Here is a 26,197-nt window from a genome sequence, read left to right on the forward strand (position 1 = left end):
AACTTATAGATAATATAAACAATATACACTGTGTCCGTAAAGTATGGAACAAATTCTTTTTTAGCTAAACAGAGCATTTTAAGAAATAATCCTGAAAAACGTCGATTTTTGATTTTAATTTACCGTATTTCAAAATAATATTCTAATATACAGGGTGAATTACTTTCGAGTAATGACGTCACCGTCATTTTTTTTAAATGGAACACCCCCATTTTGTCTCAATTTTTGGATTACTCTAGCTGAGCTTATTCCAAAAATGTTTCACATGTTGATTCAAATTGGTACAGGGTGGACAAAAATACAATAGTTTTGTGTGTGCTCATAATATTAAATTTTAATTAATTTTTGATATTAAATTAAAATATTAAATTAAACAATATCAATATCAAACATTAAATAAAATACAATAAAATACGATAAAAATACAATAAGTATTTTTGATAATATTGTTAATTTAACTAACGCGTTACTTTATGAACACACACAAAGCTATTATATTTTTGTCCACCCTGTACCAATTTGAATCAACATGTGATACATATTTGGAATCAGCTCAGCTAGAGTAATCCGAAAATTGAAACAAAATGGGGGTGTTCCATTAAAAAAAAAATGACGGTGACATTATTACTCGAAAGTAATTCACCCTGTATATTAGAATATTATTTTAAAATACGGTAAATTAAAATCAAAAATCGTCGTGTTTCAGGATTATTTCTTAAAATGCTCTGTTTAGCTAAAATAGAATTTGTTCCATACTTTACGGACACAGTGTATAAGTAAATTAACTTGTAAAGCGGTAACGATTAGTTTTATTTGAGAAGCTAATTAAGGGGTGATTTTCGCCATTTTTTACCAATGTTGTTCTGAAGCTATTTTCTTGTGGCATTTTTACAATTTTAACTATTTAGAATGGGAAATAAGCCACAATATTATTAATTATGAGATTTAAGTACTATGAGATCTCTAACGCGAGAATTTTAATGTCACCGTTGCATGTGGTTGTCTTTTTAAAGACATATCACATGCTATGATTTTTTTGTAACGGATATTCTTGAGTTGGGGTTGATTTCATGTAATCGAATGAACTATCTTTCAGTAAAGTCGTCCCAGGAACGCAACTCATAAATATTGGCAATATCATTTTAAAGTCTTCTACTTTAAAATGTATCACATGTATCTGAATTGCCGATATAAATGAGTCAAATTAAATAAATTATTAGAAGAATTTTTTTTTTACTAAGCTACAACATTTTTGTTTATGTTAATAGTATTTTGTATTTTGACAACGGCACCCGATTTGGGCGTCGAAACGTTAATAAAAATCATTTTTTAATAATATTGTGGCTTATTTCCCATTCTAAATAGTTAAAATTTTTTACCACATAATAAAAGGAACCTACAATATTTTGAGCGTAACTCACTTACTTTTAATGCTAGAATTTTTTTTAGAAGTGAAAAACAAACCTTTCTTTAAACACTTTAAAAAAGTTGTAATTAATTTTCCCCGAAAAGTGCTCCGTTTTTGGTTATTTGACATTGAAATATTGGATTTGGAATTTGACGAAGAAGAACCTACTTTTCATTAGCTACAACTCTGCTTCTACTGGGTCTGCAGATGTCATGCATACACCATTTTTTTCAATTTTTTATAAGCTATATTTTTACTAAGAATATTTTTTTCACTGAAATACTTACTTTTTGAGTTATCTCCGAAAAACCGTCCAAAAACATGTTTTATTTTGTTAATCATGAACATATTCACTCGCACATAACTCAAAAAGTATTGACTTAGTAAACAAAACTCTATAGAACAAAAGTTACTTAGAATTAGTCATTTTATCCAATTCCGGACTTATTTTGAACGTATATTTTTCACCCCGTATTTTCCAATTTTTGTAAAATAGAGGGGATGTAGAATTGTAAACTTTTTCTTATATAATAATAGACAATTTCAACTACCTATTCCCAAATTTTCATCCTTCCTTTATTTTTTTTGGAGGTTTTCGTAAAATTTTGCGTTCCCTGATCGGGCTATTTAGGAAGGTCGAGCTAAGATATTTAAACAATGGAAAATAAAGTAATTGGAAATATTACACACATATTTCTTTCTGTTGAAGCATTTAAGTAAGCAAAAGTCTCTTCGAAATCTAAAAAAACACGTCCATTTATACTGTAAGAGGGACGAATTTTCATGCAACATTTATGCCCTATTTATGTTAATGTAACTATGATAGAAGCATCGTAATTAATGAAAGAATCCTGCCAGGAAGCAGAACCTACTGGAAATACAATAACTTCCTCAAAGATAAGAAGCTTACCTACTCAGAATACTAAACTGAAAATTTACAAAGCAGCATTAGACCAGTAATCACATATGGTGCTGAAGTAATGTGTCTGACACATAAAGAGGAAGAAAGATTGAGGATCCTAGAGAGGAAAATAATTCAGAGGATAGCAGGCCCGCTAAATTTAGGTAATAATGAATTTAGAAAACTGATGAACCACTAAGTAATAGAACTTCTGAAAGGACAAGGCATCGTCAGATTTATCAAGGTACAGAGACTCAGATGGATGGGATATAGAAAGAAGAAATTCAGAAGCCTTTATCAAGAAAACTTCCAAATGGAGACCTGTGTCAGGCAGACCACGAGGAAGACCCAAAACTAGATGGGAGAACCAGATAGTCGAGGACCTTAAGAAGATGGGAGTCAGAGAATGGGCAACCATAAGCAAAAACAGGAACGAATGGAGAAAAATTGTAGATGCCAAGTCACACAACCAATTGTAAAACCAAAATGTTAATGCGGATGGATTAACCGCGACAAACGGCTCGGAATAGCCCAAAGAGGGCAGCAATCACTCCGCCAGGAGTGTAGATGCCATGATGATGTAAATTTGTATTTAATTAAGGGTATTAATTGCCAAAATAAAACTTTCTAATCTGATTTCAAAGGTACCCCCGTTAGAGGGTATTGTCTCAGAATTCAATTTTTTTATTTTCTTTACGTTCTATGCAATTAAAAAATGAGATAACGCGGATTTTTAGCTCGCCACCCCCTTACCCCTCGCCCCACAGCCAAAAAAGTAGATTTTTAGATTTATTTTTTTTAATTGGGTTGCAATTGATTTAAAAATTTAAAAAAATTCACACATTTATCTGAGATATCTACAAAACATATCCATTTTTTATGGACCTGTAAGTCGAGTGTACATAACCTCAAAATTTTTTTTTACTTTTTTAAAGCTTATAACTTTTTCTTGGAGGGGCGCTGCAGGTCCAATTTTTTTGCATTTTGTCTATTTTATCAAAAGTTATCTCCATGATTTTTTTTTTAGATTTTTCCGTCACCTGCGGCATCTTGAAAAATCCGGAAAACTATTGATTTAGGGGGTTTTTGGGGATTTTCTCCATTTTATAGACGGCAATATAGATCAACTCAAAATTTTGTTAATAGATTATGCATAATTTGAAATTAGAGTATTTTAGGACTATCAAAAATTGGGCGAAACACTTTTAAACCCCCCAAAAACCGTGTTTTTTTTTTAAGTTATATAAGGGTTTTTGCGGGCTTAATGATATTTTTTGAGATCGATACAACCTTAATATTTTTTTTTCATTTTTTTACGTTATATGTGATTAAAAAATAAGACTCATCGAATTTTTAGCCCACCACTTCCTCTCCCTGCCCCCACAAAAATGTCAATTCTTTTATTTTTTATTTATTTAAAGTTTTGTAAGGGTTTTTGCGGGTCTAATCATATTTTTTGAGGTCGATACAGCCTGAATATTTTTTTTTATTTTTTTACGTTCTATGTGATTAAAAAATTAGGACTCACCGCAATTTTAGCCCACTTCCCCTATTACCCCTCCCCCACAGCCGAAAACGTAAATTTTTCGATTTTATTTTTTTTTTAAGTTGGCTTTGCAATTAAATCGCAAATGGTGTTCTAAAACTATTTCTTTGTGGCCTTTTTGTAATTAACTATTCTAAATGGGAAATAAGCCAGAATTTAACTAAAAATGATTTTATTTTCCATCTGTAATGCGTTAGAGAGAATTCGATAATCTGTGACCCACTGAAAAAACGGTTTGGGGCGATCTATATAAATAAGTCATTAAATTAAATTATTAGATATTTTTAAGATAAGATTTTTTTACCAAGCAACATTTTTGTTTAATTTATTAATATTTTGTATTTTGACAAAGACGTCCGTGGTGGACGTTGAAACGTTAATAAAATAATTTTTTAATTAAATTGTGGCTTATTTCCCATTTAGAATAGTTAATAATTATTAAATTATAAATTACAAAATGTACATTTTAATATATCATACTTCTTGTAGTTTTGAGAATAAAAACATTTTGTTCTTTGTTCATTAGTTTGTATTTAGTAGGTACCCTAATATTACCTTACATTATACATATTCTAATTATTCAAACATGTGCGTGTATACCCTATTCCACGAACATACGCCTGTTTTAGATTACTTCGACAAGGAATATTTTACTGTGAAAAATAATAAGAACGAAAGTAAATTGCAAATTACATTGTTGTTTATTGGAATAATTATTAGCGCCATTTACTTTCGTACTTCTTATGTTGCACAGTAAAATATTCGTTGTCGAAGTAATCCAAAACAGGCGTATGTTAGTGGAATGGCCCATACCATCTACATAACCAATATGTATCTCTGCCTATAATGTCATTTTGCTTCACGTTTACTGCCACATAAAACACCATAAAAAGAATGAGGAAAATATTACCAAAGAATATATAGCTCCGTATAGGTATATTCATAGAGTATTCGGAGAGTTACATTCGTTGGTATTACACTTAACAGTTCTAAAGTCTTCATCGCTGTCTTCGTCTATTACAGGTATAACATCTGTATTGTCAAAGAGTTTTGCAAGATATTCTGCTGGTTTGATGATTTTTGTAGAACATCTTCCATGCCATAAATATTATATTATGGCAAGTACATGCGAACAACAGAACAGCCTATGGTTATGTTGCCGTTTGCGCAACTCGGATCTACAAAATATATTCAAGACATAGATATCTATCCTTTAATGTTTTCCAACCCATCTACATTTGGTTCATAATGCAAATAGTCCACGATGTATGCTTGTCCCCGTTAGGTAAATTATTCCGATTCGTTTTTTTGCACAATACAAACTTACTCAAAAACAGGTCCTTTAAACAAATTCACAAGGTGCCGCTGTACCGCGGTCGGAAAATTGTTTAAACAATTTTTTAAACGAATTCAAAAAATCAATTTTTTCACTTCGGACAAATCTGTTTTAGATTTTCTGGATCAACCTGATCAAAAAAGGTCTCTTGCCTTCTTGCTCTACAATTGACTGTTGTCGAGTTACACGCGATTTAAAATTTGAAAAACACGAAAATGGCCATTTTCAAGGCTTAATAACTCGATTAAAAATTATTATTAGGAAAGTCAGAAAGTGACCAAATCAAAGTTTAAAGCCCCCCTACAAGAGCCTGAAGAAATTTTTGTCATTATTTTATTACTAACTATTAACTTTAATAATTAAAAATGAGCGCTAAGCAGGTATTGAGGCGGCCGTCCGCGAGAGAGATGTAAAATTCATTGGACGTTTTAAAAAAATATCGATAAAAAAAAGTATCGACGAAGTCAAATATACGTTTTAAAAAAATAAAAAAGGAATTTTAAGATATTATGTGTACACTTGACCTATGGGTCTATAAAAAATAGATATGTTTTGTAGAAGCCTCATAAATTTTTTAAATTAATTGCAACTTAATTAAAAAAAAATAGAAGAATTGACGATTTTGTGGTGGCAGGGGGAGAGGGTGGTGGGCTAAAAATGTGATGAGTCTTATTTTTTAATCACATATAAAGTAAAAAAATGAAAAAAAAATATTTAGGCTGTATTGATCTCAAAAAATATCATTAAGCCGGCAAAAACCCTTACATAACTTAAAAAAACATGGTTTTTGTGGGGTTTAATCGTGTTTTGCCCAATTTTTGATAGTCCTAAAATACTCAGCTATTTCAAATTATACATAATCTATTAACAAAACCTTGAGTTGATCTATGTTGCAGTCTATAAAATGGAGAAAATCCCCAAAAACCCCCTAAAATAACAGTTTTCCGGATATTTCAAGATGGCGCAGGTGACGGAAAAATCAAAAAAAAATCATAGAGATAGCTTTTGATAAAATACACGAAATACAAAAAAACTGGACCTGTAGCCCCCTCCAAGAAAAAGTTATAAGCTTTAAAAATGTTAAAAAAAAATTTGAGGTTATGTACACTCGACCTACGGGTCCATAAAAAATGGACATGTTTTGTAAAAGTCTTAGATACATGAATGAATTTTTGAAATTTTTAAATCAATTGCAACCTAACTAAAAAAAATTAAATCTAAAAATCTACCTTTTTGGCTGTGGGGGAGGGGTAAGGGGGGTGGCGAGCTAAATATCCGCGTTATCTCATTTTTTAATTGCATAGAACGTAAAAAAATTAAAAAAATTGAATTCTGGGAGTGAGGGCATTTTGCCTATCTTAACGGGGGGTACTCTTTGCAAGGTATATGACATATCCATCATTTTGCAAACTTTTTCATATTAAGATAAAATTAAACAAAATAGCCCTTATCTGAACGGCATTCACTCGTTTGGAGTATTTTCATTGAAAGACCTTGTGACACTATATTTTTCGTTGTGTTGCCATGCGTGACAATAAAAAGTGGATAGTCCACAAACATTAAAGAATTAGCCTTGTTATTTGTTAATCTTCATGGCGAATGCGAAACCAATCTCGTTTAAATTGGAAACGTATTTTAGTTGTTATCATTTGAATTCTCGGAATGATAACTTCCTGTTAATACTGAAATTTTCCATTGGGCATCGTCGCGTGTGTTATATTGCATATGGGATTTCACACCATCAAATCCATCCCGTTACATAGTTTTTCTATCTCGACATATCTTGTCACTATCAAATGCCTTTTCATAGTCTAAGTAACAAGCCAGTAAATGTCACGTCATTTAGCATAGCGACTACAGTACTTAGCCCGATCAAAGAACAATCTGACCCAACAAAATTAAGGAAGGATGAACATTTGACCTACGTCTGAACAGTTTACAACTATACATCCCCTCCATTTTACAAAAATTGGGAAATACCCTTATGAAAAAATATACATTCCAAATAAGTCCGCAATTGGATAAAATGACAAATTCTAAGCAACTTTTTGTTCTATAGAGTTTTTTCTCTAAGTCAATACTTTTTGAGTTGTTTGCGAGTGAATATGTTCATTTTTAACAACAAAAAAACATGTTTTTGGGCGGTTTTTCGCAAATAACTCAAAAAGTAAGTATTTCATCGAAAACAATATTGTTACCAAAAATATAGCTTATAAAGACGTGAAAAAAGTGGTGTATGGATGAAGTCTGCAGGCCCAGTAAAAAAAGAGTTGTAGCTAATGAAAAGTAGGTAAAAAGTAAAAAATTCATCAAATTCCAAGTCAAATATTTCAACGTGAAATAACCAAAGAACAGAGCACTTTTCGGCAAAAACTAGTTACAACTTTGTGAAAGTGTTTAAAAGAAGGAATATTTTATTTTTTAAAAAACTTCTAACATTTAAATTTAGTGAGTTATGCTCAAAATATTGGTGGTACCTTTTATTTTTGGTAAAACGGATAGCGAAAGTCACTCACTTATTAGCATCCCAAATAAAATTATTCGTTACCGCTTCATAAGTTACCTTGCTTATGTACTCTTTATAATGATCTGTAAGTTTCATCGGTTCAAAATGCTTACTTATGAACAGGCTGTAGTTAAAATGGATTGAACGAGTCACTATATAATAACGAGTGTATGCAATTTTTTTTTTTTGAAGAAGTAGAGGTAGACCACACAATGGACAAACGACGTCAAAAGGATTGCTGGGAATTGGTTGCAGAAAACCCAAGATCGACAAAACTGGAAGAAATTAGGGGAGGCCTATGTTCAACTTTGGACGCAGAAGGGTGGATGATGATGATGGTGATGCAAATTTTAAACAGCCATAGCATAACCAATTTTTGTCTAAGAGAAAAACAAAAATTCCAAAATATTCAGAAAAGCATCATGTACATTTTACTAGATACTCTTTAGATTCTTGGTATTACTAGTAATTTGTAAGATATTTTGAAAAAAATGAAATATTTTTTAAAATTTTAGAAAAAAATAACTTTAATACCAAATTTTTTCAAAAATGAGCACTTTGAATCAATGAAACTTATTAGTCCAAGTAATGAAGCTTAAAATAGGACAAAACCTCGCAATTTTTACAGAATGGATCGATTTGCTTGAAAACTTGAGAATAAGTAGTGGATAGTCCAAGGATCAAAATCTATATAATGCCGAAAGGTGCTTTTACCATGGGGGTGGTTGCCACCCCATGTCGGGGGTGGAAATTTTTTATTTTATTTTGACCGCAAAAGTTGGTAAAACATTCATTTTAAGCAAAAACGTTCTATACATTTTTTTGATAAAATTAATAGTTTTCGATTTATTCGCTATCGAAAGTCTTAGTTTTATATCGAAAAAATCAATGTTTTTAATCAGTTTTTTGCTAATAACTCAAAAATTTTTCGTTTTATCAAAAAAACTTTACTTAACAAAAATGTACCTTGTAAAAAAACAAATAAAACCTGTTTTTTATTTTCTTTAAGGCCAATAGTAATCGAGCTCTACTTTATTTTATGTTAGGCTCTTCTTCGTCAAATGCTAAATATTTTAGTTTCAAAGTCAAAAGACGGGAAAACTATGCATTTTTCGAGGATAACTTGTTCAAACTAATTTAAAGTATTTAAAAATATGTATCTCCTGAAATTAAAAAGTGGTCTCTAGCTCAAAAATTAAGTGACTTATTATAAAAAGAATGCCAGTCCCTATATTTTTCAGCGAAAAAGTGATCGGAAACTTGCCCCTTCTCACAACCCTAATTTTAATTAGTCATTTACCTTATTTCGTCTTCTTCATTTTTATATTAGTAATAGGTTCTAGAGGTTTGACTGGCTTATAATGATTAGTTTTAAAAAAAATAGAGTTAAAAGCAAATAACGAATTTTTGTAGTTTGGTAAAAAATTCGTTTTTCTTCATAATCGAAAGATTAGCATCAGAGATACGAAAAAATATTTTTATATAAAATTATAGGCTATTTAATTCTCAAGAACATGATGTAAAGAAAAATTTTTACGGCCAAAATTGAGTGAGCTATTGACAATTAAATCTTGTAATAACATGCAAAAACCACCTTTAACAACCCTTTTAAAGTCACTTTTTTGCGACTGAGGATTTTAAAAGGATTTAATATTAATAGCCCTATATATCTTACAAAATCCTACAAAATTCTTTTTTAACTAACTTTCTAGAATAAAAAATAAAAAACTAACCGGTAAAAAATCAATATATTTTTTTTGAAAAAAAAAAAAGGAGAAATCCAATTGGAAGCATAATAATGTAAGTTAGCGGTGTTTTAAGTCATTTGCCTTATTTATTCTTCTTTATTTATGCATTATTAATAGATTTCAGAAATCTGACTGACTTAGAATGATTTGTTTTTAAAAACTGAAGTTAAAAACAAATAACGAATTTTTGTAGTTTGGTAAAAAATGCAATTTTCTTCAGAATAGAAAGATTACCATCAGAGATATGAAAAAATGTTTAAATATAAAATTATAGGTTACTTAATTCCCAAGAACTTGGTTTGAAACAATTTTTTCTACGGCAAAAATTGAGTGAATCGTAAATGAGTATATTATCGAAAAACATTGATTTTTTCGATATAAAACTTACACTTTCCCTAGCGAATAAATCGAAAACTATGAATTTTATAAAAAAAAATGTATGGAACATTTTTTGCTTAAAATGAACGTTTTTATCATCTTTTGCGGTCAAAATATAATAAAAAATTTCCACCCCAAAGATGGGGTGGCAACCACCCCCATGGTAAAAACGCCTTTCGGCATCATATACATTTTGATCCTTGGGCTACCCACTACTTATTCTCAAATTTTCAAGCCAATCGATCTATTCTGTAAAAATTGCGAGGTGAAAAGCTTCGGTTCTTGGAACCGAAGCTCATATAAAAATACACAAGTAAAGTAACTTGTGAACCGGTAAAGAATAATTTTATTCTGGATGCTAATTAGGGGGCGATTTTCGCGATTCTTTTTACCAAAAAATAAAAGGGAACAACAATATTTTTGAGCGTACTTTTAATATTAGAAGTTTTTTAAAACACAAATATTAACCTTTTTTTAACACTTTAAAAAAAGTTGAAATGAGTTTTCCCCGAAAAGTGCTCCGTTTTTTTGGTTATTTCACGTTGAAATATTCGATTTGGAATTTGACGACTAAGAACCTACTTTTCATTAGCCACTACTCTGCTTCTACGGGATCTACAGACTTCATACATACATAATTTTTTTCACTTTTCTCTAAGCTATTTTTTTGCTACAAATATTTTTTCTATAAAATACCTACTTACTTTTTGAGTTATTTGCGAAAAACCATCCAAAAATATGCTTTTTCGTGTTAAAAATGAATGTAACACTCGCAAATAACTTAAAAATTATGACCTAGTGAATAAACTCCAGATCAAAAGTTGCTTAAATTGGTCATTTTATCGAATTCCGGACTTATTTTGAATATATTTTTTCACCCCAGGAAAGGGGGTATTCTTCAATTTTTTGTAAAATGGAGGAGATGTAGAAGCGTAAGCATTTTCTTATATAATACTAGATACTTTCAACTACGTATCGGCAAATTTTCATTTTTCCTGTGTTTTTTTTTTGGGGTTTTCGTAAATTTTTGGGTTCTTTGATCGGGCTAACTACCGATACTTTTACAAACATCAATTATTACACTTAGTCCAGTCGTCAGAGACGAAAATACCAATGAACCCAGGGCGTAAGGGTTACTGGCGCCTGTGTGCAAAAAAGGATTTTGGCACCCCTTAAGGCATTTTGTATGAACTTTTGAAGTTTATTTTAAACTTTAGAAGTCATATTTATTTTATAGGCCATTCACTCACGGTAAAATATTACAAAATCTACGAATTTTAAAGAACCGCTTGGATCGACATGAAATTTGACATACCTAACATGTCAAAGAAAAAAGTGATATTGTCCCGATTGTGCTTTTGCCTTGAATATGACTTTCACCACTTTTCGCGCGGGGGGGAAAGAACATATATATCCAAAAAAGTCCGGAATTGGACAAAATAACTAATTTTAAGCGACAATCGTTCTACAAAGTTTTTTCACTAAGTCAATACTTTTCGAGTTATTTGCGAATAAATATGTTAATTTTTCACCAAGAATAAAACAGCTTAGACGGTTTTTCGCAAATAGCTCAAAAAGTAAGAACTTTATCGAAAAACATATTCTTAGCAAAAATATAGCTCATAAAAAAGTGAAAGAAATGTACAATATGAAGTCTGCATGTCCAGTAGAAAGCAGAGTTAAATCTAATGAAAAGTATCCATAAAGAAACTTTATTTTTGTTTTTTATGTTTATAGCATTAAAAATAAGTACGTTACTCTCAAAATAATGCTAGTCCCTTTTTTTGATAAAAAAATCGTGAAAATCACCACCTAATTAGCATCCCAAACTTACTTATTTATGTATACTTATACTTGTTACTTTACTTATGTATTATTTATATGATTGAAGTTTTATGCATTCAAAATATGTATTTTTGAAAAGGCTGTAGTTAAAAGGGCTTGAAGGAGTCACTAATCACAAGTGTATGCAAATTTCGAACAAACATATCTTACCCAATTTTTGTCTTATAGGAAAACAAAAAATTCGACATATTTATTCAGAAGAGCCAAACCTACATTTTCTACTTTTTGAGATTTTCTAATAATAATTTTTAAGTTTCTTTTAAATGGAATTTTTTTCAAAATTAAAAAGTAATTCTTTAAAACCAAATTTTTCAAAAATGACCCCTTTGAACCGATGAAACTTAAAGATCATATAAATAATACATATAATATAAAGTAAATGTTAAAGCGATAACAATTAATTTCATTTGGGATGTTTCCCCTTCATTAGGGGTGATTTTTACGATTTTTTTTATCAAAAAAGGACCTATTTTATTTTGAGAGTTGAACTTCCTTACTTTTGATGCTAGAAACTTAAAAAAATAAAAATATAACTTTTTTAAACACTTTAAAGAAGTTGTAATGAGTTTTTACCGAAAAATGTTTAATTTTTTGGTTATTTCACGTAGAAAAATTTGATTTGGAATTTGACGATTAAGAACCTACTTTTCATTAGCTACTGGGTTTACAGACTTCATATATAAAACATTTTTTTTCACTTTTTTGTAAGCTATATTTTTGCAAAGAGAATTTTTTTTTCGATAAAAATCTTACTTTTTGAGTTATTTGCGAAAAACCGTCTAAAAACGTGGTTTTTTTGTTGAAAAATGAACATATTTACTCGAAAAGAATTGAACTGGTAAAAAACTCGATCGAACCAAAGTTGGTTAGAATTAGTCAGTTCATCCAATTCCGGAATTATTTTGAATATATGTTTTTTCACCCTCAAAAAGGGGTTAAACTCGCTCTCAGCACAATATCACTTTTTTATGTGTATACCAAATTTCATGTCAATACAAGCAATTCTTTAAAATTCACAGCAAAAACCTTGAGTACCTACATGAACTATTACTTGAAGACTATAATATCAAAATGAAACATACAGAATAAAATAAAATCATAACAAAATAAATTAAAATGCCCGACTCCTGACATGTTCTCGCACATAAGAACCGGCAGTAACTGGATGATTTGCTAATAAAATTTCGTGTGTATGTGTATTTATACCTTCTTCTGCTTTAGGTGTCGTGTCAATGGAAATTTTTTTCGACCAATCCATCTCTTTCTTTACACTTTTCCTTGTATTATAAGGAGAAGTAGATGTTATTTAGGTTCTCTAATTATATCGCCGAAGTATTCTGTTTTTCTACTCGTTTTCTCCTGTTTATACTTAGCCTATTTCGACTATTATTTTAAAATTAATTTTTGTTTTTTTTTGCAATTTTTTACCCCGCGTTTTGGCGCCCCTAAAGGATGGCGCCCGTGTGCATTGCACACCTTGCACATATGATAGCGGGGGCCCTGAATGAACCTCTGAAGTTCGTACGAACAAGCCTAATTTTGCTGAGAATGTTAAATTTCTGACCGTTAGGCAAAAAAGAGACATAAAAATTATAAAAGTTTATCTTTACCGTTACTTTACCTTATACAGTGTGTCCACGGATGGGGTGCCCAAGAAGAAAAACTTTTTTATTTTCAAGTTTAGCGAAAAATGTCATTCTTGATAAAAAGTTTTGCTTGTTCTAAAACCCCCTAACCCGAAATAAAATTCAAGTTTTTCAAATCCTGCTTAATTTTGTAGCCAATTTTATGTATGTAAATCCCTATAAATTTTTGCACTAAGTTCCAAATCGCAACAATTATCTAGTGTTGCCAAGCCACAATCTAGCTCAGTAACTCTCAACGCCGATAAATAATTTGAGAATTATCATTTTTTCGACAATGTTAATCGTTCACTAAAGAATTTATCTTGTGATAAATTTCATTATTAAAATTATTGGATTAATAATTATTTAATTATTAAATAATTTCATATACAATTCAGATACAATTTCAAGCTTAGTGAAAAAAATTTATAGGGATTTATATAAAATTGGCTACAACATTTAGCAAGATTTGAAAAACTCAAATTTTATTTCGTTTTATGGGGTTTTAGAACAACCAAAATTTTTTATCATGAATGACATTTTTCGCTAAAATTGAAATTAAAAAAGTTTTTCCTCTTGGGCACCCCATCCGTGGACACACTGGATATTTTAAATTTACTTAACTCTGATCAAAAGATATCTGACATTCAAAATCGACGGTCGCTTTAAGCGTTGTTTCTGAAAGAACAGTTCATTTTACATAAAACATTTTTATTTAAAATTATCTCAGTTACATGTGTTGCTTCTTGTTCCATTTTTCTACGGCTTATAGATGCTTGGGGAATCAGTGCACATTCCCTTCCCCCATACAACGCAGGTAGGGGGGCTTTAAATCGAAGCCCAGGGGAGTGTCAAACTTTTTTGAGTCTTTTTGGAGTCCCAAACTTGATATCTTTAGCAAAATTCAACTTGTTCGTCTCGTTTTTAGAGATCAATTGTCTGACGGCTGGAGTAATAGTCTTGTTAAATTACGATTATTTTCAATGGTTCTATATTTTTTGTTCTGAGGCTATACACGCATTAAAATAAAAAGTTATAGGAACCCGTTTTGTTATTAGACCTGGACATTTAGCACTAAAAACACAATAATAAATATACTTTTAAGTACAGCATCTATACTTTGTTTCACGTTAAGTACGGAACGTTGCGCTTATGGAGATCTGTGTTGCCAACAGTGCCGGATTAACCATTAGGCGGACTAGGCGGCCGCCTAGGGCCCGGGCACTTGATGGGGCCCGTATCCCACACAAATGCACTAATTAATATTTAATTATTTAAGCAGTTATTAAAAAAAATTAAAATGTTAAAAAAATCAAATAGGGCTAACTGAGACAAAAAAAAAAGAAAATGGTTAATTTATGATTTCCAATCAAACTCAGTTTTTTGCTTTGTCTTTTGTCAAATATCAGAAAAATACAACCGAATTCAAGAAAAATTAAGCAATTATCTTCAAAGGCATTTTTATATTCCATGTTCTAATCATTCCCTCAATTTGGTAATCAATTTTGCAAGCAAATTTTGATAAAAGCTGGTAATTATTTTGGTATGGTACGTTTTTTTTTCAATTTCTACCCACCTATGGGGCTTATACTTATAGTCCATTCACTCACGGTAAAATATTGCAAAACCTCCGGATTTTGCAGAACCTTTGGATTTGAAACAAGAGCTTGGATTGACATGAAATTTGGTATAAGCATAGCTAACATGTCAAATAAAAAAGTGATATTATGCCAATGTGTGTTTTTGCTCTACGGTTGAGTCCACCCCTTCTCGGGGGTGAAAAAAATATACCGTTAAAATACATCCGGAAGTGGATAAACGGACTAATTCTAAGCAACTTTTTTAAACACGTTTTTAAACGGTTTTTCGCAAATAACTCAAAAAGTAAGTATTTTATCCAAAAAATATTCTTAGCAAAAATATAGCTTTTAAAAAATTGAAAAATGGTGAATGTGTGAAGTCTGTAGACCGAGTAAAAGCAGAGTTGTAGCTAATGAAAAGTAGGTTCTTATACGTCAAATTTCAAATCGAATATTTCAACGTGAAATAATCAAAAAATTAAGCACTTTTCATGGAAAACTCATCATAACTTGTTTAAATGTTTTTAAAAAACAATATTCTTGTTTTTTAAAAAAATTCCTATCATAAAAAGTAAGCAAGATACGCTCAGAATAAAGTTAATCCCATTTTTTGGGTAAAAAAACTGGCGAAAATAACCCCCTAAGTAGCCCCTAAATGAAATTAATCCTTACCGCTTCACAAGCTATTTTACTTATGTATTGTTTATATGCTCCGTTAGTTTTATTGGTATAACGTGCTTATTTAAAAAAAAGGCTGTAGTAGAAAGGGCTTGAACAAGTTACTAATCACTGGTGTACGCAATTTTTTTTATTTGGCTTAATACCTCGAAAACTAATGGCCATTGGCATGGTACAGTGGATTTTTCCAATCAGGTACCTAGTGTAGTGGGTAGCGTGTGTGTTGAGTAAATGTCTTGTTACTTAGCAAAGTCGTCATTGTCTTTGCAAAGAGACGCTAATTGTATCCGAACGTCTGCGGTCCCTCCGGTGAGTACCGATCCCACAAGAATAGAAGCTATTTTCATTTATTAATTTTTAATTAATGAAAAATTCTCTACCCAGGGTATGCAAATTTTGAACAGTCATGTCTTAACCAATTTTATTTTCTAAAAAAGCAAAAATCTGAAATATTCAGAAAATCAAAAACTATATTTTTTACTGTTTAAGATTTTTGGCACCAATAATAATTTTTAAGTTATTTTGAAAAAAAAAAGATATTTTTTTTTCAAAACTTCAAAAAATTTGTTTTACTTTATATTCCAATGTTTTGAAATATAAGCACTGTGAACCGGTGAAACTTACAGATCATATAAATAATATACTTATAAGTTTTTTCAGGATTTTTATAAACTTTCAAGATTTTTGGGCCAAAAAAACGAATCAACATTATTTTAAGCTTTACTTGCTTAATTTTGATACTTGAAATTTTTGAAAAAAAAACAAAAATAAAACTTTTTTAACACTTTAAAAAAGTTGTGATGATTTTTCACCGAAAATTGCTTTATTGTTTGGTAATTTACGTTGAAATATTTGATTTGGAATTTGTCGAATAAGAATCTACTTTTCATTAGCTCCAGTTCTGCTTATACTGGGTCTACATACTTCATACAAACACCATTTTTTTTTTTAATTTTGTATACGCTATATTTTTTCTAAGAATATTTTTTCGATAAAATACTTAATTTTCGAATTATTTGCGAAAATCCGTCTAAAAAGGTGTTTTTTTTTTGTTGAAAAATGAACATATTCACTCGCAAATAACTCAAAAAGTATTGATTTTGTGAAAAAAACTCGATAGAACAAAAGTTACTTAGAATTAATCAGTTATCCATTATTTTGAAAGTATGTTTTTTCACCCCCGAAGGATACCTAGTGCAAAATCACATATCGACACAATATCCCTTTTTTTCTTTGGCATATTAGCTATGGAATATTAATGAGAAGTTGTTGCGAAATGTAAAAAAAAGAAAAAATATCTTTCTTACATTGTCGTAATTTATTTTTGGAGTAACTACTTCCCAAAACAACATAAATATCTGTAAATTTGTTTTAAGTAAATAGTCGATATAAAGGGGTCTACTTTTTATGGCCGCCTAGGGCCCCATAATACTTAAGCAATGGCTTCTGTCAACTTTTGTAACTATTCCAAAGAAAACAAACGCAAAACTGTGCACCGACCATCGCACAATAAGCTTAATGGGACACACACTAAAAGTATTTCTTTAAGTGATACATACAAGAATTTACAAAAACTAGACGCTGGCATCAGTGATACTCAATTCGGGTTTCGAAACGGGCTTGGAACAAGAGAAGCACTATTAGCACTTAATATCATGTGCCAAAGATGCCTAGATGTTAACCAAGATATATATATATATATATATATATATATATATATATATATATATATATATAAATCAAACAGATGAAATAGAGAATGTGGAAAAATCCCCTTACGAACAATTCACACATCCACCATTTAATATATATATATATATATATATATATATATATATATATATATATATATATATATATATATATATATAGATATATATAATTATTAATATGTAGTGACTGTTAATAATACAAAAAGAATAATTTTGGGGAATGCAGTCAATGTGTTTTGGGCTGATTAGAAGTGAAACACTTTGAACTTTTGTCGAGCTTTCGGACAATTTATTTCCTTTATCAAGACAATCTAAAAATACAAATGTTTAAATTTAGATGAAAACTAGAAAAATAAAAACTTACTGCTCGTGGTTTACAAAATAACTAACATAATTATAAAAAACATAAAAATTCTTTCTAAAAAATATAAATTGTAAACGTAAATTAATTTTGAAATATGTCAAAAAGACATTAATCAAATGTAGTTAGACTACTTTAATAACTCGATAGATTGGGAAAGAAGTTAGTTAACAGTGTATAAAATAATGATATAAAGATGTAAGTAAATTTGAAGTTATAATTATTAGTAAAAAAATTTTTTTACATTACTATCAGTTTTTTTTTACTAATAATTATAACTTCAAATTTACTTACATCTTTATAGCATTATTTTATACACTGTTAACTAACTTCTTTCCCAATCTATCGAGTTATTAAAGTAGTCTAACTACATTTGATTAATGTCTTTTTGACATATTTCAAAATTAATTTACGTTTACAATTTATATTTTTTAGAAAGAATTTTTATGTTTTTTATAATTATGTTAGTTATTTTGTAAACCACGAGCAGTAAGTTTTTATTTTTCTAGTTTTCATCTAAATTTAAACATTTGTATTTTTAGATTGTCTTGATAAAGGAAATAAATTGTCCGAAAGCTCGACAAAAGTTCAAAGTGTTTCACTTCTAAACAGCCCAAAACACATTGACTGCATTCCCCAAAATTATTCTTTTATATATATATATATATATATATATATATATATATATATATATATATATATATATATATATATATATATATATATATATATATATATATGATTGTTAATATGTAATGACTGTTGGAATGTAATAAAAATTTTATTGGGGAATGCAGTCAATAAATATTTGGGCTATTCAGTGAAACACTTTGAACTTATTAGTCGAGCTTTCGAAAATTTTATTTTCTTTATCAAGACTATCTACAAATAAAAATGTTTAAATTTAGATAAAACTCAAAACAAAACTTAACTTACTGCTCGTGGTTACAAATTAATAATTATACAACTTATATAAAAACATGAAAATTTCTTAAAAGTAATATGTAAACGTAAAAATTTTGATAGTATGTCAATTCGACATCACTCAAAAAAATGTCGTTGGACTACTATAATAATTCGATAGGTTGGGAAAGAAATTAATGACATAATTTGTTGTAATTTATGATAGAAGAAATAAAAAAAAAATTTTATTTTAGGTAGAATTATTAGTAATATTTCAACAAATTTTAATAAGACAAAATGTTATTATAAATGATACTTAATTTATCAATGTCAGATCTCTTATTAATGCAATTTGATTTTTTTATCCAAACCATTTCTTTAAATTCTCTTTTGCGTAAATTAATTTCCCTTTCTAAAATTGTGGTTTCTTGAAACATTTAAAATAAACTGCATTCCCCAATAAAAAATTTTTATTATATATATATATATATATATATATATATATATATATATATATATATTTGTACAAATATTTTCGACCGTACTGTGTTATAGTGGTTTGAAATTTCAGCAATTCGGTCATGTGAAATAAAAGTCTATTTGTTATTTCTCAATATTTCGTCACACTTTTGTGAATCTATTAATTATAAGACTGATACTAACCATTTGAGTAATATCTACTGTAACATTCTAAATAATAAATAACCTTTAAAATATTTTCAAAAAGTGTAAAAATTCAAACAAATTACTCAATTATTCACCTAATAATTAATCCATCTTAATTTTTATTTAATTTCGAAAAATATCAGCCTTATACTAACTCACTATGTACCATCACTTACATTTTATAGATCAATTTAATATACTCTAGTCTCTTTCTAAAATTTTTCTACTATTAATCATACCTTTCCATCTTAAAATTCCGTTAATATTTTCTTTGGTTTACTTTGACCTATTTATTATTAAAAAAAGAATTTTAAATATCAGACAATATTCTATGAATATAAAATTTATTGCAGTTACCATAACTCCGAAATAATAAATGTCAAAATCAAAATTAAGTCAATGTCCCTTACGATATGTTAAAAAAATCTAAATTAATACTCTTATAGTTGTAAGTAATTAAATATTTAGCTTTTGTTAATTTCTAATCTTAATAAATTTACAGTTTTCTCCTGAAGAAGTCACAAAAGTGTGACGAAATATTGAGAAATAACAAATAGACTTTTATTTCACATGACCGAATTGCTGAAACTTCAAACCACTATATATATATATATATATATATATATATATATATATATATATATATATATATATATATATATGTGCTTTATTGACTACAACAAGGCGTTCGATAAAGTTCGTCACGAACACCTGATGAGACTGTTGGTAGAGAAAAACTTGGATAAAAGGGATCTCAGAATTATCTTCAATATTGACTATTTCCAGAAGGCGAATATTAGATTAGAACGGGAAACAACCGAGGAACTCGAGATTAAAAAGGCGTAAGGCAGGGATGCATACTTTCACCAACCTTGTTTAACTTATATTCAGAAGATATTATAAACAGAGCCCTTGCTGACCAAGATATAGGAGTTAAAATAAATGGCACTTTAATAAACAATTTGAGATACGCTGATGACACAGTATTAATAGCAGAGACCCGGAAGATCTCCAAACACTGATAAACAGAATAGTAGAGTGCAGCGAAAAGTTCGGTTTATCACTTAACATCAAAAAAACAAAAATAATGATGGTGTCGAAATCTCCACAAATTTTTTCTGACATAACCATACATGATCAAACAATTGAGCGTGTTAGAAAATATAATTACCTGGGAACTGTTATTAATGAAAACAACGACAACTCTGAAGAAATCAAGATCAGAATAGAAAAAGCTAGAGCTACTGTTACCAAAATGAAAACAGTTTTATGCGGAAGAGAGCTAAGTTTAAATCTTAAAATTCTCCTCATGAGATGTTACGTGCTGTCAGTTCTTTTCTATGGAATGGAAGCTTAGACACTGAAAAAGATCGATACAAGGAAAATAGAAGCATTCGAGATGTGGATGTACCGCAGGATACTGAGAATATCGTGGACAGAGAAAGTGACAAACATGGAAGTGTTGCGAAGGATGCAGAAAGAAAAAACTAAACGCTTACTATTAAAAAGCGCAAACTGCAATACTTCGGACATATAATGAGGGGACAAAAGTACCAGTACTACAATTAATTATTCAGGGAAAAATAATAGGTAAAAGATCCATTGGCAGAAGAAAACATTCATGGTTGAAGAATTTAAGAGATTGGTACAAGTGCAGCAACTGCCAATTATTTAGATCTACGGTATCAAAAATACGCATAGCCTTGATAATAGCCAAACTTCAGAACGAGGACGGCACCTGAAGAAGAAGAAGAAGGGCCCCATGATGCCTTAAACCGTCACTGGTTGCCAAACCTCTCAGGCAAGGATAGCTACTCGACTGCCGATATACGATTAATTGTAATCAGTAAGGCGTGACGTAGGCGCGCTTTTATCGTCCATAAGAAATACATTGCCCTATCTAAGCAGCGTTTTATTCTAAACGCGAAACGCTCTATAGAGACATGCAACTTTTTGCATTTTATTCACGATGATGTCAGGATAAAAGTGTACGATACAAAAATGGGTAGAAATGCATAATTGCACTTTAAATTGTATAAAATTCATTAAAAAGCGCATTCATCATCATGCAACTTCTTCTGTCCACTGCTGGACATCGGTCTCTCCCATTCTTCGCCACTCTTCACGGTTCTGTGCTGCTTGTTGCCATTTCTTGGATATTCGGTTAATGTCGTCCACCCAACGTGTTTGTGGTCGTCCTCTGCTGCGTTTGTCTTCTCTTGGGCGCCAGTAAATTAGTTTTCTGGTTCATCTTGAGTCTTTCAGTCGCGCTATGTGACCTGCCCAATTCCATTTCAGCTTGGCTATACGTTCAACGACATCAGTAATAACTGTTCTTTTCCTTAAGTCTTGGTTCCTTATTTTGTCTTTTTTTGTCACGCCGAGAATCGATCTTTCCATGCGCCTTTGTGCCACTCGCATTTTTAGTGCTGTTGTTTTTGTGAGCGTGAGAGTTTCTGCTCCGTATGTCATAATAGGAAGAACGCATTGGTCAAATGTCTTCCGTTTCATAGCTGTCGGGATGTTGTTCTTAAAGATGTCTCTTAGTGAACCATACGCCGCCCAATCAAGTGTTATTCGTCGTTGAAATTCGCAAGTCTGATTGTCCTTGCCTATTCTAATTTCATGACCGAGATATATGTACTTTTCTGTCAATTCTACCACTTGATTTTGGATGGTTAGGTGTTCGCTGGGAACTAAATTTGTCATAAATTTGGTCTTACTGATGTTCATTTTTAGACCTATTGTTGAAGATACGTTTGCTAATTCTAGTAGCATTTGTTGTGCTTCACCCAGATCTTCGGTAATAAGTACTATATCGTCGAAAAAACGCAGAAGATTGAGCATTTCTTCATCTATTTTTATTCCTCTAATTTCCACTTTAGCATTTTAAAGGCGAATTCGAGAACCGCTATAAATAATTTAGGTGAGAGTGTCGCCCTGTCTCACACCTCGCTTGATATGAATTTCTCTGGTAGTATCATGTAGTTTTACACGCATTGTAGCGTTTTGGTATAATGTTTGCACTAACTTTGTAAACCGGTAATCTATTCTACTATTGTTCAGAGTAGTTATAATGCTGTCTAATTCCACAGTGTCGAAGGCTTTGTGAAAGTCCACGAAGATAAGTACCAGTGGTCTGTTTTATTCTATCGACTTTTCTATTAAGGTTTTTAAAAAGCGCATAACCATGTCAAAATAAGTATATTAAGGGCCATATTTTGTTATCGGGTGGTCTTGGGGGTCACTGAACACGGATACGCAATCAGAACCGCCCCCCGATGCACCTTGTACCCAAGGTCACTGCTGAGACACGTCATACTCTGAAGTTTAGAGGGTCTTCGGCAATAAGTTGGTCAAACAGATTACTAGGGGCGTTTTTGGAGTTGCTGAACACGAATAGGACATCAGGACCCTCGGAGCATCTAGTGCTCAGGGGGACCGATATGCACATCATCTTCTGAAATTTCGAGGATTTTCGGTTTTTTGAGGCCGGTTCTGATGACTTATTAGTCATCAGAACTCCCAAGCTTCGGGGGTTGGTTCTGATTACTTATTCGTGTTGTGTCCCAAAAACCCCCTGAATTACAAAATCTGGCCCTTAATATACTTATTTTGACAAGCTTATCGATAGCTTAGTGTGAAAACCTCGTATTTCATTTTACAGAAAATTTTACATGAGTGATTTTAAACTGAATTTCTGCATACTCTAACACAAAATATATATGAAAAATGTGTGTGTAATGATCTAAACGTACTCAGAATCAAAAATATGTAAAGATAGTTTTTTTATTTTAAGTTAGAGTATGCAGAAATTAAGTTTAAAGTCTCTCCTGTAAAATTTTTTGTGAAATGAGATACGATGTTTTCACACTAAGCTATCGTTATGTCCTTTTGATTTTATGCACTCTAAAGTGCAATTATGCATTTCCACCCATTTTTGTAGGTATAGTAACCTTTTTTCTGGCATCATGGGTTATCCTGAACACAATGCAAAAAGTTTCAAGTGGCTAGGTGCTATATTATTTAAAAATCGATTTATTTTGTGCTAAATGCCCTGGTACACATTTGCACATAAACCAGTTTACTACGTTTTTGTTATTGCGGATAAGATTACACCTCAGTTATATATTTATCAGTACATTATCCGGTTTCAATTCATAGTAATTATTATAATATAATAATGGTTCCTCTTTTGCCGGATTTTGATAGCAACAGCTAACCATTTAAACCTATCATTGTCCTATTATACTAATCAAACCGGAAAAAAATTATCGGCAAATCGTTGGGTTTTGGAAGTTTATTGTTTTTGTAACTATTGTTTTTGTTATCAGGGATGACATAGTTTTTTGTGTCCCTAATGTGATCCTCTTTTAAATAATAATAATTGTATTTGATTAAGAACATGAAATTATTTTATAGCAAATCCCTAAGAATAGAATCTCTAGGTGAAAATTGCACTTAAACCGTATAATACTCTAGAAGTTCAGACGAGTAACAGCATAAAAAATAATAGACCTGGATCCCGCGTACCAACGAAATGTTTATTAATAGCAATCTAAAAATGTGTTAATAGCTTGTCGGTGTCTAGTCGGACGAACTTTGATGTACGGGAACGCTGAAACAGGGGAAGTTTTAATTGTGGAAAAGGTTACAGGTTTCGAACGTCAGATTACGAAAGCGTTCCATGCATTTTGTCAGACAGAACTTCCAATTGATTTGTTACCCTTTCATTAAACTCTCATGCAAAAATCAGACTGTATTTCTGTGACTGAGGTGAGAAAGCATATAAGTCATTTTGCCTAGTTTTCAGTAGAAGCGATTTAAAATTCGCCGGGTACCGCTAAATCCGTTTTATAGCTGACAATTACGTATTACTTACTTTATTTGGATTTAATTGTTGTTTTTATAATTATTCTTGTAAATGTCTCGTACTAATATAGAACATTCTCCAAAATTTTCAGTAGTAATTGCACAAGAGCTCTAAAATTCTATATTAATTTTAGAGTTCGAGTGCAATTTGTTGCGATTATTTCATGAATAAAACTGTTCAAAACCAAAATTTTATTGTAATTTATTTATGTAAGTACAAATTAGTACAGTTAAACACAAAGTTTTTATAAATATTTGACGACTGAAAGTCATTACTTTTATAATTTTTAAAACATTAATTGTCATTAATGTCACTGAATGTATTTTTTCGTAGCAACGAAGGGCATCTTACGTAATATACTTAACGACGGGCAATTATCAAAAATTATCGATTTAATTCAAATTTCTGTAGATTTCTATTGGTCAGAATCTCCTATGAATGAAATAATCAGTAGTAATTGCACAAGAGCTCTAAAATTCTATATTAATTTTAGAGTTCGAGTGCAATTTGTTGCGATTATTTCATGAATAAAACTGTTCAAAACCAAAATTTTATTGTAATTTATTTATGTAAGTACAAATTAGTACAATTAAACACACAGTTGTTACAAATATGTATTTGACGGTTGAAAGTCATCACTTTTATAATTTTTAAAACATTTGTCATTAATGTCAGTGAATGTATTTTTTCGTAGCAACGAAGGGCATCTGACGTAATATGCTTGACGACGGGCAATTATCAAAAAAGTTATCAGTTTAATTTAGATTTATGTAGCTTTCTATTGGTCAAAATCTCCTATGAATGAAATAATCACCAGAAATGAAATAAAAAATGTTTCAAAAATGAATATCGTGACTTATGTCATCAGATCCCAAGCTTGTCTATGACTTATGTGTTATTGCACTTACAGAGAAGGGTTATTAAGTAATATTATTACATAAAGTATCTTTTATTTGTTACAAAAACGGAAGTTTGTTTAAAAAATAAACATTAAAAAAACTTAATGAAATATTTAAACATAATAACTTTATATTTAATCAGTATCTTCGTCGATACCTGGATAGTCCAGCAACGCTGTTTCACTCAATGGTAGATTTTCATAAAACCCGTTGAAAAGTTGTAGGGATTAAGGGAAGCAAATCAAGAAGATCCTTCTCTTTTTCTTTATTTATTGGCACATCCATCTTATATTTCAATGGGGGAACTAAATTTCCCAACCCATTTCGTCTAATAAAAGACATTTCCTTAAATGGCTCCTCTACATTTAAGGACGATTTTTTGAAAAATATTTTTCTATTTTTCCCTTTTCAATAATTTAGCCATTGCACGTCATGCCAGCGAAAAGTTTCTCCTTGCTCGTCTTTTTTCCTAAACACCAATGGCCCCCTTAACAGAGAAGCAAAATCGAAAAAATCCTTACGGGCCGTCTCCACTACTTCAAATTTTGAACTTGTTGATCTGACCGGCTGATACCATCATGAGGAAGACAAATTTCTATATTCGATCTTTTCTTTTTTTTTCTCGATCATCGAGTGTGCTACATCTATCTCCATGTGGGTATGACCAGGTACCATAAACTTATGATCAACTACTTGCACGTTTACGTCTGACCTCTGTAATATTGACTGGATGTAATCATGGATGAAATGTGTGAATTTTTATTTTGCCCTCCACATGTATCGGAATAAAGCACAACATGGGTAACTTCAGGAGGCAATTCTAGAAACACTTTATATAAGCATGATGCAACCTCATTGGCCCCTCGCTTTGCAGTACATTCGTGCCACATGAAATGCTTTGATTTCCCATTTTCATCCATTACAGTGAGGTTGAATGTCCATAGCTGTCGCTTATAAAAAGCGACAGAAGACTTTAAAAAAGGGGTTGGTAGACATTGCTGGAGATCAAAAGTAAAACATTTCATTCCTTTAGTCTTTTGAGCTAAAAGCTTGTCTTGTTTTTTAGTCTGATATGCCTGTTCTGCAGAGATTATATGATTTTCCTTTTCTATTGCTGCAGATCCTTTATCTGCTCCATCGGTGCATTTCAGTACCATAACAAACTTGTTGCATTTATGGCAAGTATCAGTTTGAGGCTTTTTAAACGATAGATTTAATTTACGAAATTCTGT

At 30.7% G+C, this 26,197-nt stretch overlaps 1 protein-coding gene across 5 annotated transcripts in view; it reads right to left on the bottom strand.

The window, feature by feature from the left end:
• LOC126889552 (organic cation transporter protein-like) overlaps positions 1 to 26,197 on the bottom strand; it is a 557,313-nt gene that overhangs the window by 467,191 nt on the left and 63,925 nt on the right. The gene's annotated exons all lie outside the window — the stretch shown is intronic.

This window comes from Diabrotica virgifera, chromosome 8 (genome assembly GCF_917563875.1).
Source record: "Diabrotica virgifera virgifera chromosome 8, PGI_DIABVI_V3a".
In the NCBI taxonomy this organism is placed as follows: Eukaryota; Metazoa; Arthropoda; class Insecta; order Coleoptera; family Chrysomelidae; genus Diabrotica; species Diabrotica virgifera.